Genomic DNA, 21136 nt, shown 5'->3' on the forward strand with positions numbered 1-21136 from the left:
TTTTGCCCTGTAGTAAAACTTGATATAGTGTATGAAAGTCACACAAAGTGACCAACCCACATCACTCAGATTCTGTACCCTGATATGAACATGATGGGACCACATACAGACTCGCTCAGCATGTGGATTTAGGACCATTATGGGTGTGGCTTTTCAGCCATAATGCTTAGCCATGGATGAATTAGCGTGTCAATGAGGATTCTTTTGTGGCATTTCATTGTGAAGCGAAGCACTAGACTTCGTCCATGTCCTAAAATTAATACTATAATTATGCTGACTGAATGCTGGTCCCCACATTATTTTGTTGCTAAGTACTTAAATGAATAAAAATCTCTAGTCTGGTTCACTGGCTTGCAAAATAATTTCCGAACAGCTGTCACAGCTCATTCAGTCTGTGAATTGTACTCTCGAGTCCAGCTCAGATGAAGATAACAGTTTTTAGTGAACCATCCTTGTGTGTGTGTGTGTGTGTGTGTGTGTGTGTGTGTGTGTGTGTGTGTGTGTGTGTGTGTGTGTGTGTGTGTGTGTGTGTATAAATATTTTCCTGGAAACCTTGTGTACTTTACTAAAACTTTTAATATCTCTACGTATATTGCCTAAGTACACTGCAGTTACTTACCTCGAATCTTCTTCAGATTTATATATATATATATATATATATATATATATATATATATATATATATATATATATATATATATATATATATATATATAAATGCAGATATATAATTGGTTTTTTAGAGGCATTAGTGATATATAATGGCCTACTTGGTTGTAAAACACTCTGATTCATAATACCTGGTGATCATACAATGTATGATTCACAATACTCAGAGTGATCCATTATATGAGCAGTGGTTGAAAGGATCACTTCACTGAAAATAGCAAGTCTCATTGCTACTGAGGGACAGCGTGTGGATAACAGCATTATAATGAATAATAGTAACTCCACAAGCTCCTGACCACTGCCATCCTGTTAGTCCCTAATAGTCCTAATATATTTGTCATCGTTTGCCTTTGCAGTACCATATAGTAGCAAGGGAGCTGCGGCCCATGAGGTAGAGGGTTCAAGCCCAGCGGGAGGCTGGGTAGTTGTGCAGGTAAGTGGTTTAAATGGGGGTGTGTTCTAAGATAACTTGCTTATAGTTCTGAGTGAACAACAGATGCAAAACCAGAGAATGCACCTCAGTGGATGATCTAAAATGTTCTTGTATGGTCCCAACTACCATCTGCCATCCATCTGTTGCTGAGTGATGATAAACACTTCCTACAGATGCTTTAGACACTGATTTACATTTTATACCTCCTTCTGTAATTTGTGTTTGTGTGTGTGTGTGTGTGTGTGTGTGTGTGTGTGTGTGTGTGTGTGTGTAGCTGAAAGGGTGATATATAAATGCAGGCTTTGCTGGAAAACGTAGGTGCATTTGGAATGTGGGTAGAATCTGGATGTTATTGTGGGATTATGGAGTGAAGTGAATGGTTGCTAAGGGTGATATGGCTTCCATCGCCTGCAGGAGAGCATCTGGACCTTCATGAATGAGATCCAGTTTTAAAAGCCTTCCTATGTAACGTGAATCAGACGGAATCGGACCACTGCTGGGAGACTGATAGCTTTCGAGATTTCCGCTGTTTTTATAGAGGTTGTCTTTTATTCAGAAAACCTCATTCCGTAATACTGTGAATAAATTCTTGCCATGTCTTTTACAACCCCATCACACTAAAAACACACAGGCCTATAACAAGAAATGTTTTCAAATATGGAGCACTGATCTAAAGTCCTAAAGCATGTGTGTTTTCTTTTCAAAAATGCTTAAAAACCAAGAACGTAAATGTAAAACTCAGAATTCATTGGCTCTTCTTTCCAAGTTTATCATAATTTTGACTGTGATGCAAATTTAACAGTTATAACGTTCAACAAACAAACAAACAAACAAACAGAAAAATAAATGCAGGAACAGACGAAGGCTAAAACTCACATTCCTTTGTCTCTTTCTTCAAACAGGTGATAAAAATGCTACATTGGCAGAATCTTTGTTCTGTAGCATTCTTACAAAGAGAGTCCATCTATAAATCCCATAGCTTTCCCCAATTTTATGTACCGTTTCTTGTGTCTAACTACTACATTAAAATAATGTCCGCCTCTTCTCTCTACAGTTTGTCCTAGAGTCTGGACCAGCACAGCATAGAAGCTCGCCATGTGATTACAATCAGCATTATGTGTCAGTCGCAACTCCTTTACGACGGTAGTGCAGCTCTAGCCGACAGCTCTCTGCATCCTTCATGTTTGGCACCGAGGACGCCCACGTGAGCGCAGCCAGTTGTGCTGGTGGGAGGCTCAGATCCGCAGTGCTAACAGACAACACATCTGTGGGTCCACACTCGGTCCTCTGGAAATCAAAGTCTTTATTGTCCTGTGGATTTTATTGTTGTTGTTGTTGTTGTTGAAATTAGTGAAAAAGGAGACTGGGAGTGAACAGTCATTGTCAGAAATTCAGCATACGTTAAACTATTCTGACACACTCGTCTTGAATGTAATGAAGACAGAACTTAAAGCGTTTTAATTAGTCAGGGGGGATTAACAAGTGTGGAGGACGCCACTGTCCTGTAGGCTAAAGAAATGCTTTAAGTCTTCTCAGAAAAGAGATTTTGTGGACAATTTAGACTTTTGTAGATGCGCAACAAAACAAGTCCCACATTTCTGACAGAGGTTATGTACTTCTAAATTATAACTTCGAGGAAAAAGCAGCTTAGTTTTTACACGAAAAAATACGAACACTCCAACTAGTGAATGACCTTTTCGACGATATCTGTTTTGTTTAGAGAGAGATTAACGGAAGGAGGCAGCGCGCGGCGTCGCCTTCATCTGGCCCTTTAAACGTCCAGACGGTCGCCGGTCGTTGGACTACCGAGCGGGTGACGTCACCAAGCGTTCCCAGCGAGTGCGCGAGGACGAGGGTCCGGGATCCGGTGTGAAAGTGGGCTCGGTGGTGTGAGGAGAGAGCGCTGTGGATCACCGCTCCACACATACGCCAGGACTGCCGTCTTTGCGGTAAGCGAACCGACACCGGGTTTGGAATTAAATTAGTAAATAGAAAGAAAGAAAATAAGTGGGAAAAGTAACTGTTTTTTTGTATGTTGAAACAAATTTGTTTTTTGTGCTACATCAACACAAAGTTGGTGAGTGTGTTCAGAGCGCTGTAGCTGCTGCGCCGTCGTCTCACTCCCACAGTGTGGAGACGCACCACGGAACAGCGTATCTGTCGGGAGAGTTACCGCACATGAAGTGTGCAGCTCTGGCTTTCAGCGTGTTTGGTAGCGGCAGGGAGACTTGGAAATGTACTTGAAGGATTATTTTGTGAGTATCTATTCTATCGAAAGTTAACTATTTTAAGTTTCGGCCCACGTGTTGAATTATAAGGGTTGTTTTGCAACTTTTTGATGTCCCGTTCCGCCAGCAAACGCAGTGATCCGTGTCTGCTCGGTTATCAAACATGTCGCCGCTTTATCTCTGTCAATGTGGCGACTGCGAGTGATTCCGACGTCTCCGGACTCCACTGGCTTCCACTTTTTTTTACCCTTTTACAGTAAATCAGGTCGGTTTCACGGGCTTGTGTGGCTTTCAGTCACCCCTGCGGTGCAGGTCAGAGGGAGTCTTGCCAAAAACCCGAGTTTCTTCTTTTCGGCCGTGAGACACCCCATGGTTAGAGCCACACTGTCCAAGTCTGTTTCTACAGTCCTCCAGTGTCCAAACTCTCCGCTATGTGTTTTCCTCTAACGCAGACTGCTTTGGCAGATTTACTATCTCTCTGTGAGAATAGCACCATAGATGATGTTGCGTCTCTGTAAGTCACTTTAAAAAATAAATTGTTACAGTCTGAGTAGCAAATCATCATATATATGTGGGTTTAATTCCAGAAGAATCCACTAGCACATAAAAATAGCCAGACAACCTGGAATATAAAACCCACTTTCTGTTAAATCTGGGGGGGAAGCAAAATAATTGACGTGACTGGAAAAGCTTTGCCTTGTATTCAAGTGGGTAAGGTCTTTTTAGGGGGTTAATCGATGACCGTGCCATTTGTCTTAAGCTGGTGTAGTTCCCTTCATTTTTTTCACTTTCTTTATATGCTTATTTAATTTCTGTGGGCTGTCAACAAAATTACACTTCAGGTTGTATCCTGTTATGCTCAGTCACGTATCCAGCATAGATGATCTGATTACTAATGAAGTTCTGTTCATTTCAAGCAGCCTTTGAACTACGGTTGAGATGAGGAATCGTGCACTGGAATAACTCAAGATTTGTTGAATCATGTTGTGTGCTGTGCTTGTGTCCTGTCCACTTCACAGCTACGCCGGGTTCATTGTTTGAAGCATGACAGCTGGATGTGGTATCAAACAGATGGACATTATAATTTTCTTTAGACTTTGTTTGGCATACTTGTATTAGAAAATGTCATCCGGAACCAAGTATGCGTTAGCATTGTCTCCGTGTGAGGAAATCTGCTCGGCCCATACAGATACACTTCTCAGAGCTACCAGAGCACTGATGGATCATACCACCGTATCAGCAACAGATGCTGCGTGCTGCGCTGTGTCACGACTGGCATTGTTTCTGCCGTGCTGTTACGCAGTAAGGATTACGCTGGCTTGTATTCATCTTTTGTTTCTTCTCTCATGGTGCATATAGAGGTCGTGCAACTTCACAGACCTGTTTTATTCAGGCAATCATATTCATGGCTGTTTTTTCCAGTATAACTGATGAACAAAGGAAAAATGCATAGATCGTTGCATTCTTCATGAGCATCTTGGTAAGGTGGTTTTTTTTTTTTTTTTTTAACATGTGTGGAATGACTGACAGTCACAAACTGCTGAGCCCCCAGTATGTCTAATCCTGTTAATGCCAAGTAAACAAATTTTTTTTCCTATCTGATATAATACTTTAGTCTCTGTAATTCCTCTGAATGTTTATTTCAGGATGTGCATTTCATCAACTGCCTTGATCAGGTTCTGTGCCAATCTCTTAATTTCTGTTGTTGGTCAGATTATAATGCACTGGATTAATAAATCTTCAAGATGAAATGACATCATATTCATGCAGCACACAAAAAGATGAGACCTTCTCTTTGAAATGGCCAAACCCATCTGCCAGTAGACCTAAGAACTCCTCCTGCTGATCAAACCATCTTTCAGGTTTTATTGTCCTCCTTTGCTGAGCTGGGGCAGGATGCCAGCTTTGCGTGGACTGGAAGAGCTGGAGAGCAGATCAGTCCTAGAGCGAGCGCGTTCCTGCACGTCCCACACTGTTCCAGGTCCATGCTTTCACCTCAAGCTTTGGAACTAATCAAAGAGCGGAAATGGAGCAGATGCCGCCAATATTCCTACAAAGACATCTGAGCATGTTGGATTGAAGAGCACAAGACCGAGCCCTTATGTACCCATGACCCCCATTTACTGACTTAAACGAGGAATTGTTTGATTAGGGTGGTGGGACTGACATGGGTGGCATGATCGGTGTGTTACATTTATTTCTTCTCCTTGAACATAAATACATCTCTGACAGTCAGGATTCAATTTCATTTTATAAAGATTGTTAAGAAAAGGTTTTACAGGTGCTTACATGTCCTAATGAGTTTGACCTAAGCTATATTTTAATTGACTAATTTTTGTTAATATTCCATATTTGTTAAATTATAAACTGTTGATTTTAACACTTCCTGATTAAGAAAACAATGTAAAGCAATGTAATTGTTGGGAAAGAATATGCAACGGCATGGCTTAATATCAAGCTTAGAGTGTAATTATATGCATTGAACACTTGTATTTTCCTCATTAGATAGCTACTTTACAGGCACCTGTAATCCTTCCTGGAGATTCTTTCCTCTTGATGTTTGTAAACCTCTTGGAATTCCATATAGTATTGTTAACCCAACTCCTTGATGCCATGCTGTGTCGGAGAACAAGGCTTCTGTTTCATCATGCACGGCTCCGTATTAGGCTTGTACATGGACCACAGCAGTAGTCTCATTAAACTACTTTAACAGTAGGGCTTTAATTCATATGTGCTGCAACATATCAGTCAGTTGAGTAGTGAAAACCTAGATAATCTATATTCTTGTAGTGTAACCAAGTCACTTTGCTGTCACTCTGGCTATAGCATTGACCACAGGCTCTGGGGACAGTGTGCATTGATTACATTCAGTTTGCTAGGTGACAGGTTTTCTGACATTTTCTTTTGGAAAGACTCAGATGATGTTTGTTTTCAGTGTGTTTCATCACAGTTCCTAGTTGACAGCTATGACTTGAGAAGTAATGTCACCGGCTGACAATGGTGCTAATAGGACCATACCATTAAAGTGTCTGCATATTCCTGTACATTGAGTGTAAATTCAGTAAAAACTAAATATGTGACAGCATTTGAGCTACACTAAGGCTAGTTGGGCAAGGGATTCTTTTGATTCACAGCAGTATCTTTAGCCTGGGTCATCGTTTCACACCGACAATCATGGTGAAATCTATACGGCAGTTCATTCCACTGTGTATGACTCCAAGCCAATCGCTGCAGGCCAGCAACAGCGCAGAGGAAGGAACCATGTCCACGCGGTGGATGAATTTTCAGCCGTGGAACCTAAACAACAGTGTGACGGATGACCCATCTTTCCTCTGCCCCCGTCATTTGTCAAATAGATTGCAGTCCTACCTGATCCTCTGTTTTTTGACCCTGTCCTATTGACCAGAAAGTCATTTTTCAAGGTCCTCATTGGGCCAGAAACTTGAAAGGAGGCTAGTGACAGTAATATCACGAGGACACCTACACAGCACCCACAGTTTAACTGCCATGTTACAGTGCATGCAATAAACCTGAAAGAACAGGTCTGCCACAAGGATGTTTGTACATTATAATTTTGGACTGCACATTAGCATTGTATATTTGTATGCTAATTTTGCAATGTTGTGCTTAATGCAATGATCTATCAAGACCAGGCCTGTATTAGCAATTAGAATGGTGACCAACCCCATATGGTGCCACAATGCTCTGTGACCTGCCTTAGTATTATGGGATGCATAGCATCGCGCAGTAATCAATAGCTGCAATCACTGCATGAGGCATAATAATAGCAAGCATAGTATCCCATCATCTTCTCGTGTGATCTTCTTTTATCTTAAAGGTTAATCACTTCCAGTGGCTCTCTTGCTATTGTCAGAATGCCTTTTTTTGTATTTTACACCAACAATAATGCAGCGCTGCCTAGCTGAATAGAACTCGTTAATATTCATAGTTGTGCTGCGAATTCAAATCATTCAAATTTAGTTTGTAGACTTGAGAAATTACTTTGTATACTTGAGCTACATGAGGAATGCGGTGTGATTACCTATTACTCATTACACTGAGTTATCTCTATTAGTGAGGATTATCCCAGATCCCCAGGAGAGGAAGGAAAGCAGTTAATCCTCCAGCCTACCTCATTATAGCACTGGGTTGGGCTTTTTACCGCTGACCACGACCAGAAGGCCATAAGACATGGAGGGTGGAAGATAAATGTCATTTTATTGATGGTTTCTAGGTCCAGGCAGTCCCTATTTAAAATTTATACTTGGAGATCACTGACTTGATGGGCCAGTTTGTGCTGGAAACCTTAATGGCCCTTTGAAATATCATAAGTCCTGGGACATTGATTTTTTTAATTGCCTAGTTTAGGATTAAAGAAGAAAGCTCTTAATTTTGGAAGAATCTGTGCTGCAAAAAGATGTGTGATGGACTATTAAGCTTTCAAGCCTGTAGGATATTCTCATTTCCCTTACGTTGATACCCAACTGCCTCCTTGGACTAGATTAAGAGAAAATCAGGACTTTTTACCAAGTCAAATGACATGTAAATTGCGCAGCATTACTCTGGTCTGCTAGTTTAATTGAAATGGTAATCAAAATGCATTTCCAAATGATTAAATTCTGTTCGCATGAAGTCTTAATGAAACGATCACTAGAGCTTTGAATGTAGTACTCTGGAATTCGGAAATGGAGTTAGTGTGATGAACAGTACACAACTGCCTTGCTTATTCTTTTCAGTTTGCTATACCACATGCTTGAGTGGCCACCTCAGTGTTAGAACTTCAGCTGATGGCAAGCCTCATTACATCTGTAAGCTAATGGAACTTTGTCAACAGGGGTTGATTTTACACTTGACTTGCATGTAAGGACACAGATTTACTGACTGGATGATATTTCCCCTATTGAAGTATTGTGTTTCTGTGTACTTTCCAGTGAAATAATACAGGATGCATCAGCCTGTGCTGACATTTAAAAATGTCTATACTGCAGCCACCATTTTTATTGTAGCAGTCTAGTTTGCCATGGATGGGCTGTCTCCTCCTCGGAGGGGGGGGGGGGGGGGGGGGGGGGGTCTGGTCCGGTCCTCCTGAAATCACACTTTCCAAGACAACAGACTACTCACACAGAATTTGCTATGCTGAAGTAATAGGTTTGACATGAATAGTTGGCCCCTTTGAATGTAAGGGCTATATTGTTCAGTCTTTGCCTGAGGACTGAATTAAACAGTATTAAACATGGTGACTTGGCAGGCGTGTGCACAGAGTGCAGTGGTGTTGCAGTTGACCTTTCCCCAGAGACCCACCATCACCCGGCAACAAGCCACTGCCTCCAGTGCCACTTTGTATAAAGTCAGTGCTTTCCCAGTTAAGATCTGCTCATCTTCTCAGCACTGCCTGTGTTTTTGGCCAGTCCATTCTCGTTCTGATTCAAAGACCATTTACCTACAATTCCAGTGCTGTTTGAATGTGTACCTTATGTTGGTCATCATAAATTTTACGCTATCCAAAACCTTCAAGGCCCATGAGCAGAGTGGGCTTTGAACAGCAGCAGCTCAGAGGTAAACATGTCTTTAGAGGACCCATTTTAAGCTGAATACCTCATAATAACCTAATCACAATGGAAATGTGGTACAAACAAACTGGTATTATTATTAACATTTCTTTACAATATTCAAATGTTTAACAAAAGAACAACTATTGGCTCAATCAGTGTGTTGAAGGCTTATAAAATGTACAAACCCCAATAAATCAACTGTTTAAAATCAAAAGATATAAGCTAGAGACACAGGAGGCGAAGGGTTAACAAGATTGTATTTATTGTCCTTCTTAGATAAGCACAATATAAACAGACTGACGATGCAGCAAACAACGTCTCTTAATCACGACTACGGGAACACACAAGGCAGCCACTTGATCCTTGGCGAGCAGGCACAGGAATGGTGTGTGTGTGTGTGTGTGTGTGTGTGTGTGTGTGTGTGTGTGTGTGTGTGTGTGTGTGTGTGTGTGTGTGTGTGTGTGTGTGTGTGTGTGTGTGTGTGTGTGTGTGTGTGTGTCTTCATGAGCAGACACAGGGACTGTCTCTATCTTGCTCGGGTGACTGTGCAGCAAAGACGCCGGGTACCTGTAGGCTTTAAATAGTGAGCGTGTCTGTTGAGGAACGGGCCTGTTGAATGATCAGGAATGAGGTGATTGACACCATGGGCCACCTGTGTGGGAGTGGCTGTGTGTGTGTGTGGCCATGGCCCTGTGAGGCTTAGGCCCAGTGCAACATGACTGCTTGTTTACACAAACACACTGGAGTCAAAAGACAACCAGACCTGCTCTGGAACATTTTCTCCATTTCTTTTCCATTGTTTTTTTTTTTTTTTTTTGGTAAAATTCATGCATTTTTAAAAAGCCCTTATGCTGATTTAACATATGACTAGAAGAAATGATGGAAAGAGGGCACATATATTGCTTAAGCGTCTAATGCAAAGCATTGCAAGTAAAAGTTTTGTTAGTTGAAGTGAGGATCATGCCAGACAGCTTCACAGCTAATATTGAAAGCTGTTTGCATCAGCAGGGGATTCGGTGTCATTAAATGGTTTATAAGCACTAACAATATATCACAGAAGTCGTATGGATTTTCTTGTAGTGTTTAATAATTGGGTATGTACTGATACAGATTGTATGCACCCTCTGTAAGTAGTACATTTCTGTAAATTATACATATAGAAAATTAAATGAAATTGGTTTTGTGTGAAAAATGTCTTTAATTAAGCTCTTTCATTCCTTCTTTAAGACCCTTGCTTCTCAGACTGTCCTGTAATGACACATCTGTGCTCTTGGCAGTCAACATCAGTGGCATTAATTACACTCCCTTTAGATTTAATTTCACAAGGAGCTGGAGAGGTGATCCTCCTGTTCTCTTAGCTGTCAAGGACCTGATGCATGATGCCTTTTTTGGCTATCAACTTGCCTGTGATTAAAGACACACCAATTAATCCTTCCTTAGCAACTGTACTTCTGAGAGATCATGATAAATACACAAACTTATGTAAATTGTGTAATAACTTTTCCAAAGTCCTGTTTGTCAACACTTGTTAAAATCTTGTTAAAATCTTTATTCATTTTCATCCATAATAACAGACTTGGTGCGTAATTAACAAAAGCAGGTAATTTTGCAGACCCGCAAACGTTTTCATTTGATGCTATCTAAGGGAAACCTAATTAGTTCCCCTTTAGCCGCTGTCCCAGTTGACAGACATTTCTTGTTTGTTGTTTATTGCTGTTGAATGGGGGAGTGTGAGTCCACTGCTCTATCCTTCCCCAGAGAGCTGTAGCTTATCTCAGACCGACAGTCCTAAAGCATCAGTTGGGAATATATTTCAGTTAGCCCACTGTCTGCTGGACGCTTCTCTAATTGACGCTTGCCAAGTCTCTTTCTATCAAGGCCTAGAAAGAACATCCCATTAAAACAAATCGGATTCAGTCTTTTCCATTATGGGACTGGCCTCCATTGTCAGTGCTATCAGAATTTGCAGTGAGCACTGTGCTGTTGTTTAATGCTTGTTGCTGTAGCTCCATTACCCAGGTGGTACAGATACTGGTTTGGGCATTTTATACAGTTGTTGTTGTTATTGTTCTAGGACGTTGGGGCTTGGTTTTTGTTTTTATGTATTTATTTGTTTGTTCTATGAAAGAGTGATCGCTTAGGTTTAGCATGATGAAAGCTTCAGTCAAGAATGGCTTAAATCAGGACAACCACATTTTTATTTGTACATATACTAATGGAGATCAGTGAAAACATACCTCCGCATGTTCTAACAGAGGGCAGTGTTTGTTTATACATATTTTGGTTGGATTTATTTTTATTGCTGCTGCACTACAGTCTGACCCACAAAGTGATTCATAACCGTGGCTGTGAGTTTGAAACATCAGTTTTGGAGTTTCATAAAGGTATGGAGAATTTACTCTTACTTTGGTAGTAAAACATTGTACTTTAGGGTTTTTTAAGTTGGCTAGGTAGATGCTTTGGAAATAACATATCAAATATTCTATATTAAAGTATTGGCATAGAAATGCCAATGTGTTTTTGTAGAACAGGTTCATTTCAGTGGGAGTTTTCAGCCTTTCACTCAGGGCAAGTTCATTTGAGGAGGTGTTTTTAGAGCATGTTCATTGAGTGGGAGTTTTTAGAGCATGTTCATTTGAGTGGGTGTTTTTAGAGCATGTTGAGTGGGTATTTTCAGGTGTTTTTTAGCGATTCCAGTCTTCTACTGTCACATTTTAGATGGAGCATCTGCTGTGATTTTTGAAGGCTTCTGCGTGTGCGATACACAGCGTTTTCACTATACAGCCACACCATACTCGACGGTTTGACTGGCACGTCAGTCATTTGCATTATGCCATGGCTGACAGGATCTCGACGAGCAGCGTTTTGGGTGAGCTTGAGCGGTGGATTAGAGGTTGAATGCTTCAGCTGTAACATCATCTCAGGTGCCTGTGGCAGCGAAGGCGAGAGAGTGGGATAAACCCAGCGCAGCGCTCAATCGCAAAGTTATTACTGTAGTTCCTCCTTCAGCCTCAGCAGCACTTAAAGGATTTAAATCCTCTCTGGAAAGGCTTCAAACCGCAGTCTCTCTACCCCCTGCACAGGGACGACGCTGGAGCCGGGGGTGGCGACCTGACAACTGCTTGCCTGAGGCTAAAGTTTAGATGCTTTTGTGCGTATCCCGATATGTGCTAAATATACAGTGTGTGTACCTTAGAAAACTTCGAGCAGTGCTTTGGTTAGGCAAGGTTGACTTCAGAGTACAGGAAGAAATGCCATAGAAACCAGAGACAATAATAAAATTTTCAGAGAAACAATTTTTTGAGAAAATGTTGAGGGAATTGTATTTTAACCTGAGGTGATTTTACGTGCACTTCAGATTAGTAATATAACACACCGATACAGTGATACATTTATAATGAAAGTGTACATTAATTAACTTCATGCTAATTTGTTTGTAATTAATTTGATTCACGAGTAGCCCACTTCATAACAGTGGGTGAACATAATTCATTATCTGCCAGGATCACTTAGGGGAGGGGAGGGGGGGTATAACCAAATTCCCTGTAATTTTTTTTTTTTTTTTGCATTTTAATATAAAAGATTCTGTTTACTGGTTTCATGGGTGCTTAACACTTAACATCAAAATATATTAAATGTGTCCTTGACATGTTCTCTGTTGGATGTATATTAATAAAAAGTTTGGAACCTTCCTGGATGGGAATTATTATCTTTAAATACAAACACTAATAAAAGTTGAGCACATCCTAATGGATGCAGGATAAAATAATCACATTTAGCTATTTCAGATGTGACTACACTCACCAACGAAACCTAAAAAACCTATGTCAATGTACACTAGATGATCAATTCGGGTCCATGAGGTTCTGTTCATGTCTTTCCGGTACCTGTCTGGGCCAGTTAACAGAACACAGCTGCTGGCCAGCTGTGCTCCCTCAGAGCGGTTGCTCAGCAGTGTTAATGGTGTAGAAAACTGTGAATTCCACCTCAAGCTGGCCCGTAACTCACTAAATCATGGTAGCACGTTTAGAACAGAGATGGCAATAAGAAAGCACAGATATTTCTTCTGTGTGTTGCTTGTTGTCACTGAGGTGTACAACTGTAACATCATGCTGGCCATTCCCTCCCAGTCCTGAATTCCATGTGGTTTTGGCCGTTCGTTGTGGTTGAGACCACTCCCTGTGAGCAAGATGGGCCACTCTTCATGCTAATGACTCCATCACCTCACTGATGGTGTCCAGGTGAGGAGCTCCACCTGCACCGACCCACTGCTGGTTTTTCACTGCCCTTTTCCTCCCGTCTGGCTCGGTCCGCACTACTCTGTCCTGGTTTCATTTCTACTGCACGCGGGGGCTGTTGGGACACGGACTGCCCACTGTGTTGATCCCCTATACACCGACTGCAGTGTGATCTCACTCTTCCTGTCCCTCTTTATTTATACCACTTCTGTATGAATTAATAATGCATCTACATTTAAGTGGTACAATATGTTCAGTTCATTTCTTTAAAAATAGACAATAGAAAAGGAATAGTGGATCAACAAAAAAGCTGGGACACAAACACCCCCCCCCCCCCCCCCCCCCCACACACACACACACACACACACACCCAGTCCTTGCTGCAATAGTGCACTACACCTTTTTCTTCTGTTACAAGGGCAGGTAATTTTATTCTTTTGTCCTTTTGTTAGTTTTGTTCTGCCTTCTCTGTCATATTCCTCACTGTAGTAACTTTTACGAGATCACACTAGATCATAAACGACATTACAGCTTAAGACGGGACAGTAATGGAAATCATTTAGCTCCTTCATGACTGTCTGTTTGCCTTTATTATTGAATTAAAACATTGTAGGCTGCTGAATAAGACAATATGCTGTAGAAATGTTAGACTGTTTTATATAACAACTGGCCTGTAACCTTCATTCAGTCCTGGAACCATTTAAAAGATGGCCTCATAATCAATGCAATCGTTTTGTTTAATTAAACGCAGGCTATTTTTAGACATTACTGGAACATATCAGTAAACCCACACTGACATACCAAAGTCCTTAAGTCATTATCCTCCTTTTATAATATTGTCTCTGCTGATACTGGTTTATAGTGAAGCAGTACTCGATATACTAAAGAGAGTTACACATCACACCATTACACAAAAAGGAATTTTGTGTGTTATATATCCATGTTTCTGCATGTAACACAGCCAACATGTGCACATCTCTTACTTATCATCACATTCATTAGTCTGTTCCTTCAGATGGGTGGTACAAAAAACGCATTTTTGTTTCTGTGCATTTATTTGATTTATGCATTTGATTTATTTGAAATGCATAATTTGATTTTGCAATGACAGATGCAATTGTAAAGTTACACGGCTTGGTAATTTCTCACAACCTGGAGCTTGAAATGAATCAAACACAGCAGTGAACTTGGTGACTGTCTAGCCAAAAAATGCATTTTTGCACTTTGTCAATGTAATTAGTTTTCATTCTTTGTGGTGATGCATGCATTGTTTACTCCCTAAAGATAATGTGTATGGTAACTTCATCTGAGCTCCAGTGTGTTCCAGAGGGGTAAAAAACAGACTTGCCATCATCACTCTAACTGTATTTTGCCATTCTGGTAATTAAATACAGACAAATGATGAACTGATTGCTGCAGATGTCATTAGAGAGATTAGCCAGCACTGGGTCATTTGTCTGTCCGTCGCATGTCTGCACATGCTGTTCCGTGTCTTGTTTTATCCAAATACAGTTTGTCGCAGCAGTGAGATCTTTGGACGATGTTAGCCGTTTTCGTGGTGGCTGCTAGGCGAATGTGATCTGTACCCATTGCAGGATCCAGCACGTTCTCACGTTTCTTCAACATCTAGAGAACATTTAAAGTCTGAAGCATGTGAACACTATTTTAAACCAAACTGTTTTCTTCATAATAAACTGCAAGAGCAGATTTATGACATTTGTGTTTATGACGGGCATAAACCTCCATTGCTATGACAGAGCAAGCAACCTGAGAGTAAGTCTCGGTGCCTTCATCCGGCATTGCTGGGTTTGCATAACCTGTCTCCTTTCTAGCCATGGTTCCTTCTGAGATGCAAATGGATCCACTGCATACTGCAACAGTGACGTTTGAGCAGGAGGAGATGTGAGATGAAAGTTCTTCAAGTGATGTGAAAACCATTGGGGTTCCTGGGTGAACAACAGGACTTCCTACCCCTATACTGTCCATGACGCGCAAACAGTAGTCACAGAGTGTAGCTTTGGAGATTATCTGTTACATGCATCCTGAAGAATGCATGACCTGGAGAATAAATTTTTCTTGAAAACAAAAAAACTAATAATTAAGATATAGATCATAATAAATATAACTACAGATAAAATAAGCATTCTGCTGAACAGAGTCATGTTTACATGTTTACCTTTTTGTGTATGTAATGTAATTATAACTATATTGTATTACATTTTGGAACTAGTCCTTGAGGAGACCGTAGCAGGTTGACTTCAGAACTGCAATAAACAGTTTTTTCCCCATTTTCAGGTGAAATGACTTCTACCTAACCTTAGATTTCAGGTGTATAGGCATAGAGAGTGGTGAAACGCCTGGGAAGTTTGGATCACATTTTTCTGTTTTGAAGAGCATTTTAAAAGTCAGTTATATTCTGATGGTGTGGTTTGCTGAAGCGTATTATTGGATTAGCATTTTGGCTAACTCAGTAACAGCGTCTCATATTGTAGTTTTATCTCTGCATCATGCAGCGTTATACGGTATTGAAAATGCTTAGAGCTTACATTGTCCTCAGAGAGTTTCATTAATCTTGCCTAAATGATGTGTCTAGTGTTTATAATAGATACAGCAGAAACCTCTAATCTCATACACTGAATACTGTCCACTGATGTCTCATCCCTGAGTGAAGCTGGGTTTTGACCTTGGCTGTTTTCTTCAGAACCCCACTCCATATTAGCAGCCCCAGGTGTGTGTGTGTGTGTGTGTGCCTGCGTGCCTGTGTGTGCATGCGTGTGCACGTGCATACATGCGAGTACTCTCTGAAGACTTTTTTCTTCACTTCTTCGTTGTCACCCTCGCTGCCAGCTGGACTCATCTGCTTCTCGTTATTGGATCGTTTGTATGTCAAGAGTTCTCCCAGTGTCTGGGCGGCGAGTGTGTGATTCATGCTAATCGCTCTGTCGGCATGGCGATGAAGATCATTGCCTGTGCTTGTGGGTCCATGTACATGGGCCTGTTGGCCTGTGGCCCTCTGGGCCTGTGCAGGACAAGAAATGGAGAAAGCAGACGTGTTGCTGCATTTTGAAACAGCACAAGTTATATTTCATAAGAAAATGTCTCACTTAAAATTTCTTCACATTGATTTGACTTTTTTGTCATTACTTTTTGCAGTGTGTAAATTGAGATGTGCTGGCATATTTCTTTCCCTTTCATTGGTCAGTTAAACTTTAGTAGTAATGATGGAGACCCAGAATAACAGTGAACTCTCTGGCTAACGACTCACCCGGCAGCTCTACTGATGCCTTGAGAAGTGTCACATGGATTTATTGCTCTGCTGATCAGAACTACCACACACGATCTTTGATGCAGTCAAATATAACAGATTTGTACCTCTTTTACCAGCTAGATTGATATGCACTTTGGTTTTTTAAGTCATCACTTTTAAGTTTTAAGTTTTGAAACAAAGCATTAGAGAGTTTTCTATAAGACCTTCTTCAGCAGTACTGTGGTTACACTGCTAACCCAGATAATATTGCATTCCCTGCATGAAGATCCACACACAGAATTGAAGTGCATCATTTAAATAGATTAAATTAGGTGATTAAATTATTAGGGCTTATGCAGACTTTAGCTGGTATTCTGTGATTGACTTTCAGCACCGTATTGTTTGCCTCATTGAGGGTGGAGTGAGGGTTATACGAGACTCTGTATGTCACGTGATTGATGGACACTCACTCACGTGTCACGCACTGTGGCCCTGGCCGTTTTTCACTCCGCACCGTGATCCTGACGATGACGAAAGACGAAGGCTCAGTGTGTAGCGTCTGGCTGCAAAGGCTGAAATAAAACAGCTTCTCATTGTCTTGTCTCAATTTTTTTTTGCTTATTCATAGAAATCTTTTATATGCATGAAAAACACAAGCTGTTGTATTGGACATCAGATCCACTGATTTCCACACACTCATGTCTACTTGGTGTCCTCTGTGTTCGGGACTTCAGTGTGTGTGAGGAATTACTGTCATTTGCACTTTATGTAGTCGTGCTGGTTTTTAGCAGCTGGTGCTCTGCATACATCAGGTGGAAGAGCTGCCTCTGGGATTGATGTGAAACCTGCTCAGACTCCAGACTCCCCAGTTCCCAGTGCACAACTCATCTTTGTTCATGAAATTAAAGATGTCTCTGAAAGTCTTTTTAATTCATTATTATTTGTTTGAGTGTTCTTGAAACCAGGGCTGTATCTTATGTAATCACAGCATATTTTTGTTTTCAAAAGCTCATCTTAGATTAGATTTTCTTCTCATTTTTATGGTGTTCTTACTCACCTGAGCAGGTCTTCGACACACCTGTGCCTGGAGGATCTTTGAAGAACAGCGGAGTGCACAGTGCCAGGGAAACATCTTGGTTAGAGCCAACTGGATTAAATGGGTGTATAGGGGCAGGTCACCACCTAGCTTTGTGTGCTCTGCATGCATCGCTAGGGTGAGAGTATATGCAATAAAATATTTCACATTAGAGATCTGTTCGCTTTTAGGTGAGCGCCCCACTTCTTTTTAACATGTTGTACAGTTTTATGGTTGAGTAATGTGTGTTAGACATTTTTATTTCAAGATTTAGTTTTTCTTTTGAGCTGCTTACTTGTATTATGTGTTCTGTTTTGCGTGTATGAACAGCAACCAAAGTTAAATGAGAACTGCTTTCTGTCTAGTGTGGAACAGCACATCTAGGTTTGGATTGGGCATCAGTTCAGGACGTAATTATGAGTGATTCCAGTCGGTGTGCTCTTAGTGAAACTCTAACAGAAGGTGCAGACAGTACATTTGCTGGTTAGTGTATTCTGTGTGATGTTTCAGTTAAAATACATTAACTGAACCAGATGGTGGCAATTCCATTTCCTGTTGTTGCTGTTGTTAATGATGATGATGTGTTTTCTTGCTTTAAATTTCCATCTAGTGTAATTGTAGATATTTAGTCTGGGACAACACATTCCCAGATAATAGAAAGCCGGTTGTCAGACGTGGTGTTTACTACCAGATAAAAAATATTATTGCCTCAACTCTCACTGAGAATATGTAGATTCTTTATATCTCTTAGCAACATGGGAATGATCCTGCCATCTTCCCTCTGTTACGTTCTCAAGACACTGAACTACAGATGACTCATTGCTCTGCAGAATTTAGAACTTAAATAACATCAGACAGAAGTCTGCATTCAGAAATATCCTTATAATGTTGCATGCAGAAACACAAGCAAAAACACATATAGGCTACTCACTCACACGTACAGCACATGCACATCGCATCCACTACACACACACACACACACACACACACACACACACCAGCCAACATTAGAACTCCCGACAGCTGAAGTCAATAACACCGATGCATTGATTATCTCATTGCATTGGCACCTGCAGTGGAATAAGTTCAGGAATATAAGGCAGGAAGTGAACACTCAGTTCGTGAAGTTGATTCACCTGTGCAAAAGAAATAACATGTCATGTTCCAGAAGATCATGTTTAGTAATCCTCCTGCTTTCTGAAGGTGCAGGCATCTTATAACCAGTATTCTGGGTTCTGAGTAACTCCCACCTCTCCATGAACTCCTTCCATAAAATTGCACATGGTAGTGTCACAGTAATGACAAATGTTGCTCCTGTTCTCTAGATAGTTAGTGCAGCATAATTACTTTCAGGGTAGCAAAATATCATTTTTGCCTAGCACACCACCTCAGTTGATCAAGATACAATGTGACAAAAAAAAAACCCTATGTAGTTTATAATGCTTTTTAAATGTCCCCTCAATAAATAGTTTTCATTCAGAACTTCAATCGTTCACGGTATAAGTGCTCAGAATAGAATTTCTTCAAGAATAATGGCAAAACATCACAATAGAAAATCATAAGTGGCTGGTTCATAAAGCTGGTTAACGGAGCACAAGAGTGTGCAAAGCTTTCATCAAAGTAACGGGTTCTAGGAAATATTGGTTTAAAATGGGATAATGATGTGTTATTTCATTGTCCAGTGTCACTGTTTTGCTAAAAATAGGTAATACAATTCTATAATAACTTGATTGGATTTTTTATTATTATTATTTCCAAAGAGCAGGTTTATCTAGATTTGGACTATTTTATTTGCAATACAGCACCGCTATTCACTGGAGCCTGCCTAAGGTTATCCTTTGAGTCTATTTTAGCCAAGTCCCAGTCCGCCAAAGAGACATGCTTCAGTCGAAATCACACCTGACAAGGGTGTGTGTTAATCAGCAGTCCAAACAAGCATGGGCATTTTCTCACTCTCCTGTCCGAGCTCCCCGTCTGCTGTTTCAGATTATTTCTATTGCGTTCAACTTAACATGTGAAACAAAATAAACCTCTACCAAGATCAGAAATGTTGACCCCACCTCTGTGTCTGGAGCCCTTGTTTCAGAGCACACCAACATAATCAAAGTGGCTCTGTAATATCCCCACACTAGGTACACAACACTTATTGGAATTGGTCCTTAAGTTAAAAGCCTGTGTGTTTTAGGTGCGGAGGTTCTTTCATAAACCTTTGCCCTTTATCTGCTCTGGACACTTTTAATAAATCAAAATCATGTTCTTGAGGTAGTAGTGTAGATTTGCAGATACTGTGTGAGTTATGGTGGATGGAGAAGACAGCCAGTCCTACAGCTTTACAATTCTAAGCCACCATACACTGAATTTCCACCTAACTGACCTCACAGAAAATGTTGTGGATTTTTTTTGCATTATTACAGTGTAGTGCTAAGAATCTTTAAGGTGCATGTCATTTATCATACCTGTCTAAACATGGGAAATAGTTTTCAAGTGCCTTGTCCACATGTTGTTTTTGATCATGGTAACTTGAGTGTTATTTACTCTATAGTTCATCTCGGAGGTCTACCCTTTATGCCTTGTGGCAAGCTAGGAAAGAGGCAGGAAATGGCACCTGAACTTTGTCGGGCTGTTGGGTCCCGTTGCTGTGAAGGGTTGCGTCAGGGGTCTGTCGCTGGTTTAATGATTGCTCAGGCTGCAGATGGTCTTTGGAGGTTTAATCTCTGTTTCTTCCAAATGTCATTGCTCCTGGCTCACTCGGGCTGATTCTGAAACCCTTACCTGCCTATGGCAGCAATGGGGCTAGGACTGGTGTGAAATGTTTAAAAAGCCAAGATGATCTAACTGCGAACCTGCAGGAATGTATATTATGAAAGAAAACCATCATAACTCTCTCAAATATGTATCTAAACTTACATGTTACTAATGTGTTAAAAGGACTGAGAAGCAGACATTACAAGAGCTGCTTCATCCGTGCATGAGCAGGTGGTGCTCCTGAGCTGGGAGCTGTAGTCAACCATATCTCTTCACTCCCTCATGCTTGTTGTTTGGCCAGAAATCCTGAGCTCTCTTTCTTCTTCTTGGCCTTTCTGTGAATTTTGTAGCCTGTCCTGTTGCTCCGTGAAGTGATAGCTGCTTGGCCTTTTTTCTTGATTTGCTTGTTTTTCTCAAGGTCCTAGATTGATGTGTCATTGATCGGCTGTCTAAACCTAGATTGCATTGTTTGCCTGCTCCTTTGCCGCTGGCCTGTATGTCATTTGTCTTACTCATACGTGCATCTCTGGTGATATCAATTATAAAAATGTTTGTAAAGGTTTTCGTGAGATCTAATGAGTTTTTAGCTCGCCACGGCATCCTTCCAGGGACCACGCAAATCAAACTTTCTGCCAAGACATATGGCTCAAACTACTGTCTGCAGCTGACTGATCACTCTGGAGTGCCTCAGGGGTGTGTATGAGGCTCCGTTTGAGGAGGAGTCTGTAGTTGTGTCCTTGATTCCATCTATTCCATCATACTCTATAATCGTCAGAGTGAGCCTGCATTTGGAATCTAAAAAAACAATGACCGGTTAACCTCCTTCTATAATTGCAACATTATTTGTTCTTGCTAGAGTACATTGAGATTACATTCAGTAAAGTTGGAAACAAATGTATTTATAATTTGTTTTATTATTGGTTTATAATGAGGTTTGAGAGTCAGCGTG

At 40.8% G+C, this 21136-nt stretch overlaps 1 protein-coding gene across 11 annotated transcripts in view; it reads left to right on the forward strand.

Annotated features, from left to right (window-relative positions):
• Nucleotides 1-21136, forward strand: part of gulp1a (GULP PTB domain containing engulfment adaptor 1a) — a 350639-nt gene that overhangs the window by 287739 nt on the left and 41764 nt on the right. For 2 of the 11 annotated variants that reach the window (XM_077002305.1, XM_077002306.1), the window contains exon 1: nucleotides 2373-3051. The exons of 1 other annotated variant lie outside the window; for it this stretch is intronic. The gene's annotated coding sequence lies outside the window, so the exon portion shown is untranslated. Of the gene's footprint in view, nucleotides 1-2372; nucleotides 3052-3176; nucleotides 3358-21136 lie in introns of those variants that run through there. 8 more of the 11 variants (XM_077002293.1, XM_077002297.1, XM_077002303.1 and 5 more) reach the window with 7 other exon arrangements.

This window comes from Brachyhypopomus gauderio, chromosome 4 (genome assembly GCF_052324685.1).
Source record: "Brachyhypopomus gauderio isolate BG-103 chromosome 4, BGAUD_0.2, whole genome shotgun sequence".
Classification (NCBI taxonomy): Eukaryota; Metazoa; Chordata; class Actinopteri; order Gymnotiformes; family Hypopomidae; genus Brachyhypopomus; species Brachyhypopomus gauderio.